The sequence below is a fragment of the Onychostruthus taczanowskii genome, unplaced genomic scaffold, assembly GCF_017590055.1.
Source record: "Onychostruthus taczanowskii isolate IOZ18803 unplaced genomic scaffold, ASM1759005v1 scaffold9, whole genome shotgun sequence".
NCBI lineage: Eukaryota > Metazoa > Chordata > Aves > Passeriformes > Passeridae > Onychostruthus > Onychostruthus taczanowskii.
The window spans coordinates 10086814-10105204 of NW_024506993.1; the positions used below are offsets into that span (position 1 = coordinate 10086814).

Here is an 18391-nt window from a genome sequence, read left to right on the forward strand (position 1 = left end):
TTGGGAGGATGGCAGAAACATGGTTTGTTTCTCAGCAGGGAAGAGCCATTTTTGAAAGCCAGTCTTTGTTTTAGGATTGCCAAACCTTGGCCCTGAAGCTGAGGTAACAAGCCAAGGCTCTGCCTAAAGGCAATTGCTTTTGGGCTTTCATTGCCTGAAGGCCTCTCTGAGCTGAACTGGGCTCATTTCTCCCAGGAACTGTCTGAGCTATCATGACTTTGCAAAGTCACCATAAAATAAAATCTATATAATCAGCACTGGTTATCTACAGCCAAAAAGACTTTGTATCTCAGCACGAAATGTTTGATCCAGCTTTGAATTGCTTTAACCTTTGTTAAAGGTAAGGTTTTTCTATGGACTGCTTGCATCCTTGTCTATGGCCAGTGAGTGGGTACTGCTGTCTGCAGCATCCTCAGGGCAGGCAGGATGCTGCTGCACGAATTGCCAGAGGCCAGCCCTGACACCATCCTTCCACAAAAAGCCCCCACTGTACAGATTTCCTCCACGGTTTGCAGTGCCAGGTTATGAGCCATAAGAAGTCCTTTGGAGATGTTCAGCAGTGCTAAACAAAATTACCTCCTGATGGGAATGAGTTCAGCTACGCAATCAATAAATGTCCTCTGTCTGCTCATCAGAGTGGTGACATTACCTGGCCTCTGTGCTGGCTCTGGCCCTGGAGGGGCCCAGTGCTCAGCCAGAGTGGATAGCCCTGGGGTCAGGGCCAGGGCACGTTGTGCTGCTGCTGTCTGTTAGGGAGATCAATACGGGACTTCTGCACCTTTCATTGGAACAATCCTCACGTGCATTTACCATGTGAAAAAAATCCAAATTCCCATTCAGGGCAGCATGTGTGTCCTGCCAGGTGGCTTGCACGGAGTGGTTCCTGTCTGGATGCACTGCCTCTGCTCCTGGAAGTTATGGCTTCTGCTGCTTATCCCTCAAATTGGAAAAGCAGCATGGAAAAACACCCCACAGTGCATGGGGGAATGAAAGGAAGAGCGAGGGTGTAGACCCCATCTTATGTTGAAGTGTGAATTACCTTAATGTATCCATTTCCAGAGAGCAAAGTGAGGTGTCTTTTAACCAAAATCCCGTGGGCAGCAGGAAGCCACTGTCAGCTCTTGCAGTGTCATTCAGAGCAGGAGAAAGCTTCAGGGAGTGCAAGACAAATGTGGTTTGGTGTTGGTGGTTTGCTGGTTTTTTTCCCCTCCCTGATCTAATGTTAGACTGGTTCTCATGAACAGTCTGGGGTTTACTGGTGCTGAGTTGGCAAGACTTTCTTTCCTTAAACAAGACAGAAGACCAGTTCCAGTTATATTAACCAGGCCAAATGTCAGTGAAGCTGATTAAATCCATTCCCTCGAGCTCAGCTCCCTTGGCTGTTCTTTTGCAAAGTATTGATTATGATTATTGCTGATTACCTTTTTTTTGATAAAGGTATTAAAAATCAAAATTTTATCAAGAAGTATTAGCTCCAGCAAAAGGAAGAAACACACACATGAAATTTTACACTGTTTTCTGTATTTAGTCAACCAGCTTGATGCAGTAAAAGAGCTTAAATCAGTGTCTTTTCAGAGCCTTTGCTTCCTCGCTTTAGCACTGCAAACACCTGCAAAACCCTTGGCAAATATCTAATCAGGACCTTCAATGTGGCTGAATGGCAGGACCATTCCCAGACTTCACCACCTTCAGTGGCCCGGCCAGGGATTACCAAAGTTGCTCTTTGCCTTCACTTTCTTTGAGCTTACACAATCTTGCTGTTAAGCACATTGCAGAACAGCCTGGTGACTGATGAAATACCTTGCAGAGATGACAGGACACTGCATAGGTCTTCACACTGCACTCTCCCAGGAGAGGGGTGCACATTGCAAAGGGCCAGGGTTTGTCAGCAAACTGCAGAAGTTTTGACTGACATATTCATGCTACAAATGATGTTGTGATCTGACGTGTTAAACAAGGAAAACTCTGACCTTGAACTGAATTCAGCTTTGCATTCAGAATGGTTTTTCATTTAGACCCTAGAAATTTTTATCTTAAGAGCTTTACATCCTGTGCAACTGGGATCCCAGCACAGCAGAGGCATTTTGTGGTGCATGCTCAGAGTAGCAATCAGAGCACTAAGCCTAAGAGAGAAGTTTGGTTTGCTGGCACCATGGAAGGCCTCCTGGCTCTGTAGAGCTCTCTACAGATAGGTCTTGTTCTGTCAAAATAGAGGTTTTGGCACGCAGCTGTGCCTGTGCTGTGCTGGTAGGACCAGCTCTGCTGCAGGCTCTCAGCAGGAGCAGAGTGTGCAGGAGCTCAGCTCAACGCTGGCTCCGCGGCATTTTGGATTGTACTGCTTCTTACACCCTGCCTCACCTGGGCCCTTTTGAAGGTGCTAAGGTGAGGAAAGCAGCATTTTGCCTCCTTGGAGATACGTTTTTGGGGACTAAGAAGGGAAATTCCTCAGGAGCAGGAGGTTGTACAAAGGGCTGACGTGCTTTTCTGCTTGTGTGCCAACCTTGCCCAGCTGGTGACATTTCCACACACGGAAAGTGGGCACAGAAGGAGCTGAACCTGATATTGTGTTTGTTCTACCATTGCTGCAGGTCACTGTTTAATAAACACTCCAGCTCTATGAGAAGGGGTTTATTCTTCTCCCAGCTGCAGGTTACTGCATGTTGTAAGATGATCAAGCAGGAGCTTTGCCCTCAGTAAAAGAGGGACAGGGCTACCTAGTTTGGCCAGGCACTTCTTTCAGTAATTTTTAAAGAGATATTCTGTACTGCACTTATTTAAAATGTGGCTAAATTGTTGGCAATGAAACAGTTCAGTTCTTGCTGCAAGGTATCTCTGCATATGTAAAATAACACAGGGAATTCCATGATATGCACCTTAAACTGCCTTTTTTTTATATTCAAGTAGTATGAGCATGTAGGCACTCAACTCCTAAGAGGTCAGGCAGTCTGAAAGGGAAAGATTTTCTCTTAGCCTTGCATTCTTTCCTTCATTGCTTCCCTTTCCACTAATCTCAGTCACTCCCTGATGTCTTTGCTGCCAGCTTCATCTGTGCCAAAAAGTAGTGATGCAGAGGGAGCAATGCAGCCCTGTGGCCACCAAAGCAGTGACAGCACCTGTCAGCATGGCTCTGCTGAGCAGCATGTGGCTCTCAGCAGACCTGGGACCTCTTCCAGGAGCCATGTGGGTTGTGGTGTTGAGTGGAGCTGTTGCAGGTACTGTGGCAATGCCAGGCATTGACAGATCCAGAAAACCTGATTCTGAACTTGGAGGAGAGTGTGTGCCTTTCTGGGCTTGGATCTGGTAGGAATCTGATTCCCAATCAGCATGAAAGCATTTGTGTGTCCAGTGCCCTGAGTTTTGGAAATCTCAGCCTCTAACTCTCCTTGGTGTGTGTCAGTTGTCCCAAGTGAGGCAGTGCCCTGGGACAGCTGACAGGGTTCACTGAACTAGAAACTTGACCCTCAGTAACTCTTTTTGGACCCTGCAACTGCTTAGCAAGTCTTCCATTTTAACCAGTGCACTCATGTGGCACACTTTTAATCCTTCATTGCTTCTGAAGAACGGTCATTTAAATTGAAATCCTGCCCTCAGAGGAGCCAGTGGGAATTCTGAGCTGCCTTCAGCCAGCCCCAGCTCTGCTGTCCCCACAAGGGCACCGAGCGAGCAGAGGGGCGAGCGCAAAAGAGAGCAGGGGGTCAGCAGGAGGAAGTCAGGGCTCTGAACTGTGCATGAAGCTGCTGCTGCTGCTGCCAAGGGCCTCCTGCCAAGGAGGGGAACATGCCCTTTCCATGCCCCATGCACACAGTCTCTCCTTGCTCAGCGTCAAGGCCACAGCGTACCCAGCGCTGCTGTGAGAAAGCAAAATAGGCAAGTAAACAGCAGCTGCCTTTAGCTCCCAACACGTCTCGGTTGGTTGCTCCTGTTTTCTTGTCAGGGGAGTGGTTCAGCTAAGGGAAAGGTGATTGAACCATTACCAGAAGGGAAAAACACCTATTAAAATTGAAATAATTCAAAATACTGGAAGTGGTTCCTTTATGTGAGCATACCTGTTCGATTTGGCCACGAGCCTGTCCTTAGCAATCCTTTTTTTTCTCTGCTGCTGACAAACCCATGTTCAAGAGCTGCAGGGTCATTCCTGACCTGAAGGGAAGGAGAGCAGGAGAAGTGTCCTGGTCTGTACTGATGCACAGGTGAGTTGGGAGAAACGGTGACAGTGACAGGATGTTTGAGCCAGCTGCAGGGATCTGGAGGCTGTGAACACTGAAGGATATAAGAAAAGAAGGGAATGGGATGCTGAAACTGAGCAATGGAGACTGTAGATCTAAATGTCAGGGTATATTTCCTAATAGTGATTTCTGTCAAGTTGTTGGATAATCCCAAAGGGAAGTAGTGGAAATCTTGTACATGAAGATGTTTCTCAACTTGAGTTTTGATGAAGGCAGCAGAAAATACATACTTACATAAAAACTCAGTTGAACTAGATAATCTCAGAGTATTTTCCCATCTCTAAAGTGTGATTTATACTATAAACACTGCCAGACCCTGCAAACTAATCTGTTGTACTAAAAGTGACTCAAACACGACTGCTTATATTTTTATACCCCTCATGATGTTAAACATTTGGTTTGCCAGGATGAGTGGGAGTATCCAGGACACACTTTACTGTGAATGGATTTCATGAACTATAATTACTAGGCAATAAATCCATACAAATGGGAAATGTCTCAGGCCTTGTGCTGGATAGTAGGAAAGGACAGGACCTGATTGTTTTGGGGATCATGTTTTTGTGTGAACTTGGAAGGAATTAAAACACCAATGGTGCTTTTGAAGGGCCAGTTAGGGCAGGGGCCACAGATTTATTCTTTACATTAACAGTAAAAAATGTATTTGCACAGCTATTTCTTGGATGGGAGCTCTCACAGAGACAGCTGGTTTTAATTAGGCAAACAGATGCAATAGCTGTGCAATTACAACTTGATCATGAGCCCATGGAAGGCCAGGGGATCTTTAGCAGTCTGCACTTAAACTGCTTGTGTTGGACAGGATTAGACCTGCAGATGAGAAACCCTGCACTCACCACAGCAATCCTAGGAGGCTGCTGAGAGTAGGGTTTATTTCCCATGGCAGACTCCATTTGTGCACCAACATTCCCAGTTCTGATTTGGTGGTGGGCACTGGTGTTGGGGTACAACCAGTTCATTGGCTCTGCTGTCATTTCTTCCTGTTTTCAGTGTGATAAAGGATGAGAGAATGATTTGTTCCCTGAGCAATTCCCTGGCATCATTTTAGGGGAGAGTGCAGGTATTTCTTGTTGCCAGAGGAGTTTGCTACTCATCATTACAGAAATTATTACCAGTGGTAATTATTATAATACTCAAAAGGAGTTTTGTATTACTACAAATGGAATTTTAAAAATATTTTCTTGCCAAAACCAAACAAAAATACAATCTCAAATAAGGATCTATGAATCTGTGACTGTTTGAGGCAGAGATCCCCACAGAACCAAAGAACAACCTGGGCTCATCACCCCAATGAGGGCAAAAGTACTTCTGGTTTTAGTGGCAACACAAGGGCTAAGCTCCTACAATCTGTGACTCATTATTCAGTATTTAAGTATTATTTTCCTCTCCCTCTTTTTTACAGAGGATATGCAGGGTGTCAATAGGTGAACATACATATGTGCATATCTGTGTGCATGTACAAGTGTGAGAACATATACTTACAATTACTTTCCAAACAAGTAATTATAATCTCCCAACAGTCCAAACTCTGCATTATCTTATTGTCATCAGCCATTGGGCTGCAGGAGAACAACAGCCTAGCACTGCTGACAAGGACAAATTCAAACTCAGCAAAGGAAAGACAGGCACTTGTTAATTCAAGCAGTTGTGGACACCTCAGCTTTACCTGCCTGTCACAAAAAGACATTAAAAGCTTCTGCAGAGGGTTCCTGTCCCCCCCTGCCACATCCTTACGTGGAGAACGGTGCAGAGCCTGTTCACTCTGCCCAGCAGGACTGAGAGGAAAGTCTCCTAAGTCATAGTCCAGCCCTCAGGCTCTGGCTCTGACCCTGAAATAGCAGCTCTGGCCCATATGAGGCTGGGCCTTTTTGCCTCCTCACTCTGTTTAACATCACTGACAACTCTGTGGAGGAGGAGCTGCCTCTGGCATGTGCAAGAGTGCTCGTGAAGCTCTGCTCCGCTGATTAAAACATGTGCAAAACAAACTGTGTCAGGTTCTGCCCTTCTCTTCCTCGGGGAAGTCTGCCCAGCCAGGCCAGCCAGCTGAGACCCTCTGTGAGCCTGTCCTAGAGAGGAGAGAGGCTGTGAGCCACTGTCCCATGGCTTGGAAGGCCACTTTATGAAAGGTGGACCCAAACTGTTCCTCCACAAACGTGGGTATGACTGGGTGGCTGTCCCAAAGCTCTATAATCTGGCAGTGTCTGGCTCGGTTTCTCTGTGTCTTTGTGATGCTGCTGGAGGAAAACCTCCAAGCTTCTGCCCTCAGGCTGGGCAGGCAGCCTGCCATGTGTTTGAGGAAATTACAGCTGCATCCCAGGTTGGCCAGGTTCCCTCCTTCCCCCAGCTGGACCTGGCTCTGGGGGGCAATGCTGCTCACATCTGGCTTGCAAGTGTCTGTCTTTTCTCCTCCTTCTCCTAGCCCCTCTAGTTCAGATCCCCAAATCCCTCCCTGTGTGTTAGAGAAGGGAATGGGGGGGTGTCCCAGCCCTTTCCTCCAGAGACAGCTGGGTGCTGTTTTCACAGCCCTGCTCACTCTAGTCTTGTCTCCTTCTGCACCCCCAGCTCCACTTCTGCCATGACCAAGACACAGCAGTCTCCTTTTATTTCTTACTCCTGTTTGAAACTTTCCCCTGACCACAAGTCCTTCCTCTGTGGGTGTCCTCACAAATTGCATTTGATGTGCTGTTTTAGGCAAGGAGAAGGTACCTGGTGAAAGGAACTGGTTTCACATGCAGGACTCACCAGACTCCACATTTGCTTCATTCTCTGCCACAAGATGTTGGGCAGATCCTTAACCTTCATTCCTACCTTTGTGATGGGAATCATTTGCAGCCCACTTCAAATTAGAGTGGGAATCCCTTAATTCCTTCCAGAATTACACCTTTGCTATCCAAACATCCAAAGTTTGAATTTCATTAGAAATCCTAGACCAACCTTTATGTCATATTGCTTGAATACTGAATTTCTTTCTTTGGCTAGTTGCTTTTTCATTGCAACTCCTGCTATGACTTTCCCAACACTGCCCTTTTTGTCAGTCTGTGTATTTTTCTGGTTGGAACTGTAGATCTCTGAATAAGCAGTATCAAGTATTGCTTTGAATATTGAGCAATTACATGACAGAAAGCTCCTCCACGAAGCCAATGAAATGGTCCCTGGTGCACATACAGATATCAACAGTGCTTTGGTGCTCTGTTCCCTTTTGCTTTATTAACCCTGGCCCTGTGGGCATTGAGCAATGATCCAGATTGTATCTGTGCTGCACGTACAGTGCATTCTGCTGGCCACTTCTAACCAGCAAGGCAGCACAACACATTTCTGAAGCCCAGAACTTTACTTGCAAACACATTTTCATCAATAACATAAATTATCTTATGCTTGCAAGCATCCACTTGCACTTTTCAGCCAAGAAATGGGCATGCTCACACTAAACTCAATATGGACAAGTTCTCTAAACAAATGCACAGTATCCTGCACCCTCTTTAGCAGCTTTTATCTGCAATTAGTTTTTTAATGCTTCTTTCAAGTGAACTCTATGGGATTTGTGGTTTCTTTTTGTGAAAATAAACAAGATATTTTCTTGAGAGGGATTAAGAGAATGGCAGGAAAAAGAGTTCTCTGACACTCTCATGCAGAAAAGATGATTTCAGTATCGTGCAATGGGCTTTATTTTTACTTCTGATGGCATCTTTGGGGCTTTGCTGGCTACATGACAGCAACAGATGAACAGTGTGTTACTCATCAAAAGCTACCTGGCACAACTAGCTAAAAAAAGAATAGAGCAGTGAACAAATACAGCAGAGAGGGAAGTGATGACAGCAACCACATTTCAAATAAGATCATCTTTGTCTAAATAGTGTTTTGATGAAGAGAGATTAAATGATGTGCTGGAATGAGTGCAGTGTGACTAATGAGCGGATTCACAGTTATAAGTGATAAGAGAGAAAAGTATCAGAAGGTACATAAACCATCAGGCATCTACACACTGGTGGATTGTTGGGAAAAAAATTTGCTGATTGGCCAAAGATATTGCTATTGGCTGGGGTTTTTTTATCTTTCTCTGAGATGTTTCAGCCCATTAGAACTATATCCAGAGGATACAAAGATGAAAATCTGTGACCAGAATTGTTTTGCAGCCGCTCCAGGCTATGACTGCACGAGCAAGATAAATTTGGGCTGATTTCTGACTTGCCCCAGTAAGAGCCCAGCTGCCCACTATGACACTGCAGAGGGTAGAAAGCATCTTCCCATGTTTCCATGGCCAAGGAAGCACACTGACATCTGTCCAAGGGGAGCAGTTTTCAGGATGGCGAAGTCAGAGGGAGTTGTTTGTGTATCTGTACTTGGACAGGAGGGAACAACAGGAACATCACAACCCCTCTGGTTTGCCAGGGGAGCTGAATTTTTCAATTATATGGTTAGTATTAACATTGTATTTCAAGTCTAAGCGTATTTCCTCATGAATTTGCCACTATGTATTAGGCCTCTTAAGATGGGTATAAATTGTATTAGTGACAGTTAATAATTAGTTCTATTTTTACAGAAAGTAAAACTGCAGCAGAAAAATGGCCTGGCAGGTGCTTAGCTCAGGGCTAGAACAAAATGAGTCCCCAGCAGCTGCCTAAGCAAGAAGCTTTACTGCTGGAGTCCTTGAGAAGACAGAGGCATTTTCTTCCCAGTAGTTTCAGATTTACATCTCTCCACTATTTTGCTCTTGGTGTTTCCTTGGCTAAGGCAGAGCATAACAGTGGAGGGGACTGAGAAAAGATTCTGGATGGCTGCTCCCCATGCCGTATAAGCAGTTTTTTCATGTGAAGTTGTTCAGATAAATACCCAGAGGTCACTGTCCACGCCGACCAGCGGAGCTCAGCCTGTTTCAGTTGGATATGGCAGAACTGGCCATAGGGCTCTCTCCGTGCTCTGTGCAGTACAGGCACAATCATGTTGGGATTGCAAGGCCTTGGAGAGCCCACAGCAGAGGGAAGATGGAGGCACAGCGCCTGGCAGCTCGAACCAAGCCCTAACACCAATCCTGAAGCGACCACACACAAACAAACCACCTTTCCTTTCTGGCGGAGATTTTGGCCACTGATCCTGATGGCATGATGCAAAGGATTCAAATAGCAGGAAAACTGCTGCAAGAGAGGGAAGAGGTTTCTGCATTTATCAGTTAAGTTGTTGTATTTCAAGACTTATCCAAAATCTAATGGATCAATGGGAATCCTTCCAGTAACTTCTGCTGGGAATTTATAAGGCTTTAATTAATGGTCTGGATGCTGTGATTGTGAGTGTTCCTCTCACAGTACCACTCAGAGCTGAGCCTCCAAAACAGACTTGAGCAAACAGGGCTCCTCAATCAACATTTTGCAAATGGCAAGAAATCAACTCACTTGGGGAGTTCTTGATAACAAATATTTGTCTCCAACTGTCTGAAAGTTGTCTACTATAAATGGAGGGTAAAGAAGCCATTTTTGACCCTGTTTCTGACTGAGTTCCAGCTGTATTAGGTTTAAGGCTAGTTTTCTGATAAGGGGTAAATATTTAATATTAAGAATAAAAATGTCTTGGAAATAAGGAGCTCCTAGTAGTTAATGTGAATATTTGGCACAGGACTGCAAACTGCATCTGACTTGGAGGAGAAAGAACATGCTCTGGTGTAAAGGTTCAGCTTCTCCTGCAGTTCTCATTTTCCCTTGGGGTGTACCAATCCAGCTGCTACCCTGATTCCCTGAGTTTCTTTTTCCTCCTTGTACATTTTGAGGAATCTGTGCCCTCTCTTTTTTGACCACACTGCTTATTTGCTGAAAAAATTCTGTTTGCCCACCCCATGTCTCTTCTCCAGCAGCCACAAAGTCAGATACATTCCTTAAAAGCCAGGCAGGGTTTTAGTAACCAACTAGTCAAGAGAGGCTGGTATTGAGTGGTAGCTTGTGGGTACTCATATACCTGCTTGCACCCACAAACAAGGCCCTGTAATCTTGGCCTTATGCTAGAAAATAACTGGGTTTTAAACTACAGAGCTGCAGACACAAAGCTGTGGCTGGGGCTGGGCTGAAAGAGCAGTGCCTGTCCTGGAGAATGTCACTTTGTTTACGACTGACTCTCTGTCCTTTCAGTAATGTGTGAGAAAAAGTGGTAGCATGTACTCTGTAGGAGTGTGTGTATATGTGTGTATACACTCAGAGACAGGCACATTTATAAACAAGCCACAGAACACATTGCAATGCTTGAAAACACTCCAGTGTGTCTATGGACATCTTGTTCTCTCCTTCTGTCCTTGAGGTATCAGGTTTCCTTGTTTACAGTCTGCCTGATTCAGGATCTGGAATTCCTAAAGAGCAGCAAAACCCTATCATGTGACTGAGGACTGATTTCCAGGAAAAGCGGAAGGGGTTCTAGGAAAGGTCCGTTCTCACGTTTTCAGTTGTTCTCTTCAAGAATACAGGATGAAAAAGATGAAGTCAACATTAAGTTCCTGATCCTCTGTCTCTCTGTTGAGCCTGGGATGAGATTTAAAGGAAAATCCAGGGCTTGATGCAGAGTTCCTTAAGCTCCACGTACTTTCCCCTCTTTTAAGGTTTACTGACATGGGACATTTCACACAGAAGTGGGATTTCTGCCTCCAGGATGTCAGTCCTCCCAATGGCTTCTTTGTCTTCTGAAGTGTATTTTAGCTTGTGCTGTCACAAGTGGTCATAACCCTGCTTGTGACACCACTAACAAGAACAAGGCTACGGTACATGTAGGGAGAACTACATTAACGTAGTAACAAAGAGCAAATAAAGAGGAAACTGCAAACAAAACCAACAGCCTCAAGGTCACATATTCCAAAAGCATCAATGAGAGCGTTCCTAAGCTTGTCTTGTTGGGCAAGAGCAGGACCAATGAACACTGATTACATGGGGTTATCCAGATGAATGGTGTCTGGGTCTCTGGTCTGGGCTAGCTTCGAAGACCCTGCACTATAACGTGGCTGTAGGGCCTCTCCTGACTGTGCCCCCTGGGTCCCAGACATCAGAATCCTTCTCTTTGTGGTGGGACATGCCTGACTCACTGCACTGTGTCAGAGTTTGTCCTGGGTGAAGCCCTGGGCCATGGGTCTCTGTGCTAGCCAGAAGGCTGATATGCTGCCAGGCTGCAATTCCATGGCAGTCTGAATCGAGAGATCTGACTTTTTTTTTGCCTGAGATCTCATCTGGTCTGCTATCAGCTTGGATCCAGCCTGGTGGATCAATGAAAGTTATGACACCATACAGATTTGTTTTCCAGTGGCATTGAGGAAGCAGTGTTGCAAGATCCTCAGCTCAGACTCAGAGTCTGGCTAATGGACGGTTGTGAAATTTCCAAAGGCGACAAGGGAGAAAAAAGCAAAAAGGCAAAAACCACTCTCCCCTGTGTTGCAACTCTAACTGCAATCAGTTGCAAACAATAATCCCCTCTTTGGACACTCAGATTCATTTGAGTTGGGTCCACAGAAAGTAATTTCTATATATATCAGCTGGATGTCTGACCTGAGGGTTAAACCAAAAAATATGCTTGCAGAAAAGTTGTGAATGCCAAATTCTGGCATGGCAGTCCAAGTTCTGCCTTTGACTAATATAGATTGTCTCAAAATTGTGAGCATGTTGAGCAATTGTTCAGGGGAAGAGATCTTCCCCATTCTGAAGACCCTCTATAAGATAAAACACCAGCAATAAGAACCAGAAATGGAAATACTTGATTAGAGAGCAACACTGTAATGAAGATTTTTGCTGTGAAATAACTCCTGAGACTGCGCTGGTGCTTCAAAGCATTCTTCCTCATCTTCTTGGGCAGCTGTTGTTTTAGTTGCTCTGTGTCACTGATAAATGACAGGGCTCCATTGCCCTCCATCAATGTTTCAGCTGCTTGCTTGACTCAAAGTGTGGACTACTGGCTGAAACACGAAGCTACAGTGTTTGATTAGGTCTGACTCCCACACTGAATACTCTGGTATTAGTGCCACTTCAACACCTGGACATGACATAAAGTCAGAAATGTTCTAATGAGTGTTCTGAGATGCTGGTGGATTATGGCAGAGCAGAGAACCCCCAGTCCTGGGCTGTGAAGGGATGTAAAGAGGGGACATTCAGACAGTCCCTACCTCAACAAGCCTGACAAGAGCTCAAAATTCAGAGAAGGAGGCCAAAAGAAGAGGAATCAACACAATTCGCACCTGGGAGTTGAGGAAATTCTGCTCCATCTCTTTCTCCTTTGAAGTGTGGATTTACAATGTGAATTCAGGTTCCCAGAAATCCCCCACAATATAGGCCAGAAAAAAATTGTTCTAATCCCCTCCCTTCTAAAGTAATTTAATTTCTCAGTACTGTGAAATGTCCATAAAAACATTTAAGATATTTTTAGTTCTTTTAAATGTTGGTTACCTGCATGATCATGTCATGCATACCATTGTATATGAACATTCTTTCTTAGTGGAATTTTCATTTAATTTAACTGAGATAAATCGCAAGAGGAAATGCTTATTAGTGATAGCTACACCCAAGAGAAGCCTCGTGAAGATTTTTTTTATTAGGATCATTGTAACAACAATAGGATTGTGCCATGCTGTGATGATCTAATGATCACCACTTCACTCACTGAGGAATTGCCACTGCGGGTGACCTTGCAGCAGTGGTGAAATGTAGCACAGAGCAGGCTCCTGGTTCACCTTCCCTTACCTCAGTGGGCCTGACCTCAGTGACCTTTCCAAGGAGGAGCTAAGCTGCTCCCTCATCTGAATCTGGAAGATCAGGTGTAAGAGCAGGCCAGAGCCCTTGATAGCTTTTCGTGCTGTAAATAATGTTTTATATGCAGTGTATCAACCACTGAGAGCAGTGCTTAACACCTCAGGTAGTTTTCCATTTTTCCTTGACAAGTACCTTGGTTATCAGTTCTGTATTTGTAACTGATGCTACATTGGACCCTGAATATCAAAACTAAAGCCAAAGGAAAATGACTCAGCATTTTCATCAGTGCTAAGCTGACTGACCCTGCACCAGTCAGGGCAGGAGTCTGATCCCTTTGCACTTCAGAAACTGCTTTGAACCATAAAATCAAATGGGGTCACATAGATAGTGAGGTGCAGAGTAAAGGTGTCACAATCTGGCACGTGTCTGCAGGGAAGTTCTCCAGAGGGAGGTACAATAGAAGGGCGAAGTGTTAACAGTTCTTTGAGGTTTTATTACTCCTGTTTTACAAAGAGCGGTCATGTGCTGTTGTTTTGAACTTTACTCATGTTTTTTTTTTTTATTTCCTAGATCTGCCTTTGTGATGGCCACTCCCAGAGCAATGAACCTGGAGGAAATTCATGCCTGAACTGATGAAGCTCAGTTTTATTCTCAGCTTCTCATTTGAAATATGAAAGTTTTTCTTCCATCTGCATTTTCCCCAAGGTGTTCCTAATTAAAGATCTGTGGTTAATTCTGGCTGCTTTGGTGTCAGCTCTTCCATGTCATCAGCACATATCCTCTTACTTCTACGATCAAAAAAACCCACATGTGAAATGTGCCAGGTTGACTTTCTCTTGCCTCATGTACACAGGTCCCGTGTTTAAATTCTGAGCCAGGTATGAATTCAGTGAACCAGGAAGTTGTGATAACACCATAGATAGGGACTATAGAAAAACTCATTTAAGCCAAGAAGAGCTGAGTCTGCAGCACCTGGTGCTGTTGAGGCCATGCACTAACCCCTGGTGCTGGGCTTGCTCTATTGAGTGGGTACAATGTTAGGTCAGTGTTAAGCTACTGAGGATGGTTTCTGTCCACACAGGGTGAGCACACAAGTATTATATGTTCCTGCATTTCCCATTTGTTTGCAAAAATGTTTTGGGACTCTCTTCTGCTTGTTGAGAGAAGGATTTTGATGAGCTCAGCCTGGTTTCTCTTTCCCCTTCCTTAAAGGATGGTCACAGAATGATATTTTAGTTCTGGAAAGAGAACCTTTTAAACTTTCCATGTCAGCTGTAGACTCTAGCCTCGCAGAATGAACAGTATCAGCAAGAGAGGATGAGGTCTGGGGTTATGAAAACAGCCACTCAACACGAATGAGTCCAAGAGTGGACCTCAGGAAAGCTCTGTGACCCTCCAGAGACAGAAGTGACATGCCTCCTCACCAAAGCACAGAAGCTGGCAGGGGCAGGAACAGCACATTTTTTGATGCATGAAGACTCCACATTATGATAACCTTCCCAAAAGAGGGGAAAAATAAAGTGTTTCAAAATGTGAGCCCAAAGGAAAAGCAAATTGACGTCTAACAAAAGGCTTATTTTCTTCTCCATAGAAAGGTATCTGCCACTTACTCGAGCTGGCAAGGCAGCGTCTCAAAGGCAATTTAACCAAGTTGCATAAGGCCTTGGCTGGGTGGCTGTAGAAATATAGGGCCTCTTATCTGAATAAGAGCTGGCCACAGCTGTTGCAGATCTTGAAGGAATTATTTCTGCCTGTCAAACATCTGCTTTGTAAGCAAACAAAGCGGCTGAGGCGCTAGTGGTGCACGTGACGTGCTGCAGCTCGTGGGGCAGAGCCAGCAGGCAGAAAATGGAAACTTGTTTTCCCCTGGTATCAGAAATATCATTTCCCATGAGTGTCTCAGATGGACAGATAGACCCTAAACCCTCTGTGTTATAGAGACCTGTGTCTTGTCTTGGGAAAAGAGCCAGTGTGGTCCAAGCACTGATCTCAGTGTCCGGTAAGATATAATTCATCTACATCTGTCAGGAACATTCTGACATATAGCCTGCAGAACTACATTTATCTGCTTTCTCACCACCCAGGAATCATTCCATATAAACATGTGTCCACCCAAAAAGGCTGATGCTAAAAATCAGGGTGTACGTTGGAGTCCTTTGACATTAAATATCTTCTTTCTCTCCTGTTTTTCCTCCCGTAGTCATTGCTATATTCTTCCTCTAGAAAACAGTCACAGTGCATCCTCTGTTAACCAAACCAGCTGCCTTTCTGCCTCTCTGGTAGTGTCCCCATTACCAAAACCCCCACACTACACAATAAATACCCTCTGGGATCCTGGCCATGGGGAGTGGGGGGTGACTGTACACTGGATGACCAGAACACTGTGCTCCCCTGTGTGTTTTTGGGCTGCCACCAGTCCCATAAAACCCCATAAGTGCCTATTGTGTTTCTTTACACATGCAACGTGAACCTGGGTCTGGAATATGAGCCTTCACTCTCCCAAAATGTAGATGTTGTGGGAGAACCCAGTCCAAATATAAGGACTGGCCACCATACAAGGATACTGATTTTGTGTTTTGTTCACTCAAAACTTTCCTTCTTTGTGCTCTACCAAAACCCACTAGCACTTAAAGAGGAGGATGGTGACTGTGAATAGATGAACAACCAGATGAATGAATGTAAAAGGTTGACCTGAGGTCTCTCTCCTCTGTTTTTCCCCTGGCAGACTACCAAGTGTTCCTGCAGTGTGTTCCTGAGCTGTTTATCCACGTCTTTTTGAAAATATCCTAGTTCAATGTGACACAGCTCCACATTTTCTTTATATGTATAATCAAATGCAAACAATTAAGATTGCCTAACTGATATCTGTGCCAACAGGTAACTACAGTTCAAAGGGCCTTTTACGCACTAAACACGTTGGACAGCATTTCCTCCACACCCTTCAAACAAAGTTATGGTGTAACATCTAGCAGAACTCTCCTGTTAAAATCTCCAGTTCTAGGCTGAGCTCTCAGGGCAACTGCCTGAGCCCCCAGGTGGTGAAGAACACCTCTAGGCTGAGCAGAAAATCAATGCATGACATTCAGTTTTCAGCTGAAGAGGTGGGAATGGATCCATTTCGGGCTCCATGCAAGGCCACAAAGCTATTGCCAGTTCTCTGCCTGTCAGCTGGAAGCTAACAAAGCAGTATCACCTTGCATTGAAGACAATCTTATCAAAGACTTCCAACTAATTTCCATTCCAGTTATGTTGCTGCAATTTTTATCTGGTTGTTCTCAATGACACTGGGCAGAGGAGGTGTTAATATAAAGAAAGAATGTGTTTCTGGTCGAAGCTTAACACTATAGGCAGAGAGAGTTGGGTTTTGTTATAAGCTTTGCCATGGACCTGGGTTGATTAGCATACCTTTGACTCATGGCTTTCAAACTGCAGTGTGGTGTGAGCAGTGACACCTAACTGTGAATTTGAAATCATCACGACATTTGAAGTTCTTTTTCTGGAAGATGCAGGTGCGGGTGGCTTGGCTACACTTGTCCTGGGAGAGATCACCTCCAAGTGCCTGCTCAGCCACTGCATTTCAAAGATTTGCATAGTCAGGTTTGTGCTCATCATTCACATGGGTAGCTGGGTTTAGCTTAGCTGGGGCTGGAGGTGGTGCTTGGCCAGACTTGTGTGAATGGAATGTCAGTCTTCAAAGAAAGGAGAGCAGCAGGGAAGGGACTCAGCCAAGGACTGGCTGTGAGATGTGGGGTTTTTCAACTCCCAGGTTCATATCCAACAAAGTTAATAGAAATCAGATGGCTTTCTTGCCATCTGGCAGCCAGTTGTTTGCATTCTATAGGTGAATTTTACTATTAAGTTACAGGATAAATGACTTCAACAGCTCTAAGCACAAGCTGGGAATGGTGAAGAAAACAGAATAAACTGCATCAACCTAGGGCAGTGGTGTGGTATTTTAAAGGAGTGATGTGTGGGAGGAATGAACTAAGTCATAGTCTTACAGCTTCCTTTTTTCTTAGTCTTATAGCTTCCTTTTTTAGCAGAGGAGGACAGACTTTACAACACCAAGGCTTCTTCCTGGGAAATTGAGAAGGTCAGAGCTTTCGGTCAACCCTGTGGTCCTTTCCATGAAACTGATGATTCAGATGCATCAGGGAAACTCACAGCCCTAACCACACATTTTCTTTGGTTTGAGAAGGCAGGTTAACCTCTCCATTAAACAAAGTTTCATTTATTCTTCATACTCACAGTAAAGACGGATGTGAACTCAGGGGAGAGGTAGAGGCAGTTTTACAGGATGGCCAGAGCAAGTAGTAAAATCACACAGTGACTTGTGGTTGTGCAGAGATCCTATAAAAACTGCATTAATGGTGTGCTCTGGCCTCATATCACCTCTTGCTTTTCAAAGCAATGCAGTACCTCAGCTGGTGGCCATTTCACAGTAGCCCATGTCTTCTTCTGTTCTGCAAGAATACAAGCCTTGAAATGCCTGAAGTACTCTGCCAACTTGAAAACAGATCCCAAGACACTTCACAGCTTACCAGGAGGAGAAAGGGGCTTCCAAATTTCTGCCCATCCCCTTCTCAGCCCTGGGCAAAGCTGTCATTTCCCCACAGGTTCCAGATTCTGCTTGTCAAAAGTGCTGAGGGACTGGTGTACTTCTGTCAAGGAGTAAATTAACAGACCTGGGCAGGACGCAGGGAGGAAGGTGACTCTTTTCTTGCAATTTCTCACTTTCCTTCTTCCCTTGTGAGAGCTGAGGGATGGTGGCTGCAGCTGTGAGTGGCTGTGACTGACTGACTGACTGACTGACTGACTGACTGTGAGAGCAGCTTGTTTCACCCTCTGGGTGTATTTGGAGAGCTGGATTGGCCCAGCTGAGCTGGAGCTCCTGGCATACATTTCTGTGTTAGGTTGTTCTTTTTTTATTTGCATTTGCTTTATCCATCTTAGTTTCCTGTTTGTCTCCACTTACCTGGAAACTTGTAACACCTCTTTTTGTTGTTACAACAACTCCTTTTCCATAGGATAGCGTTCACATTGTTGTCTGGCTGGAAGTGAAGTACCAAGAGGTTGTTTTGTGCAACTGATGACAAGAGAAAGGCTTGGCTGTCTCAACACAGTATTGGAGGAGCTTTTCTTTCTCCATGTTTGGTTTATTAATCTCTTTACATTTCACAGGGGTTATAGAAGCAGAATTGGCTGATGCAGCTGGCATGGTTCTTCCACGTGAAATTTTATGGCTGGGAGAAAATTTCTGGGCATTTTCAGTTGGAACTGCATGTCCCAAGTAAAGGCTGGGACTTCTGCAGTTGTTAAAAGGAATAAAAGTAAAAAAAAGAAGACAGAGTTTTTGCAGTACATGAAGCAGTAACTCATGGGAAGTGTCCCAGATTAAAAAAAGAAAACAGCAGCAGCACCACCCCCCAGACTGCTGTCATCCACATT

General features: G+C 44.8%; 1 long non-coding RNA gene across 1 annotated transcript; it reads left to right on the forward strand.

Moving 5' to 3' along the window:
* The first annotated feature begins 3614 nt into the window (after nucleotides 1–3614).
* On the forward strand, nucleotides 3615–13681 carry LOC121347409. The gene is made up of 2 exons (XR_005954228.1): nucleotides 3615–4190; nucleotides 13514–13681. It is a non-coding gene; the product is annotated as an uncharacterized LOC121347409 (long non-coding RNA).
* Nucleotides 13682–18391: the final 4710 nt, after the last annotated feature.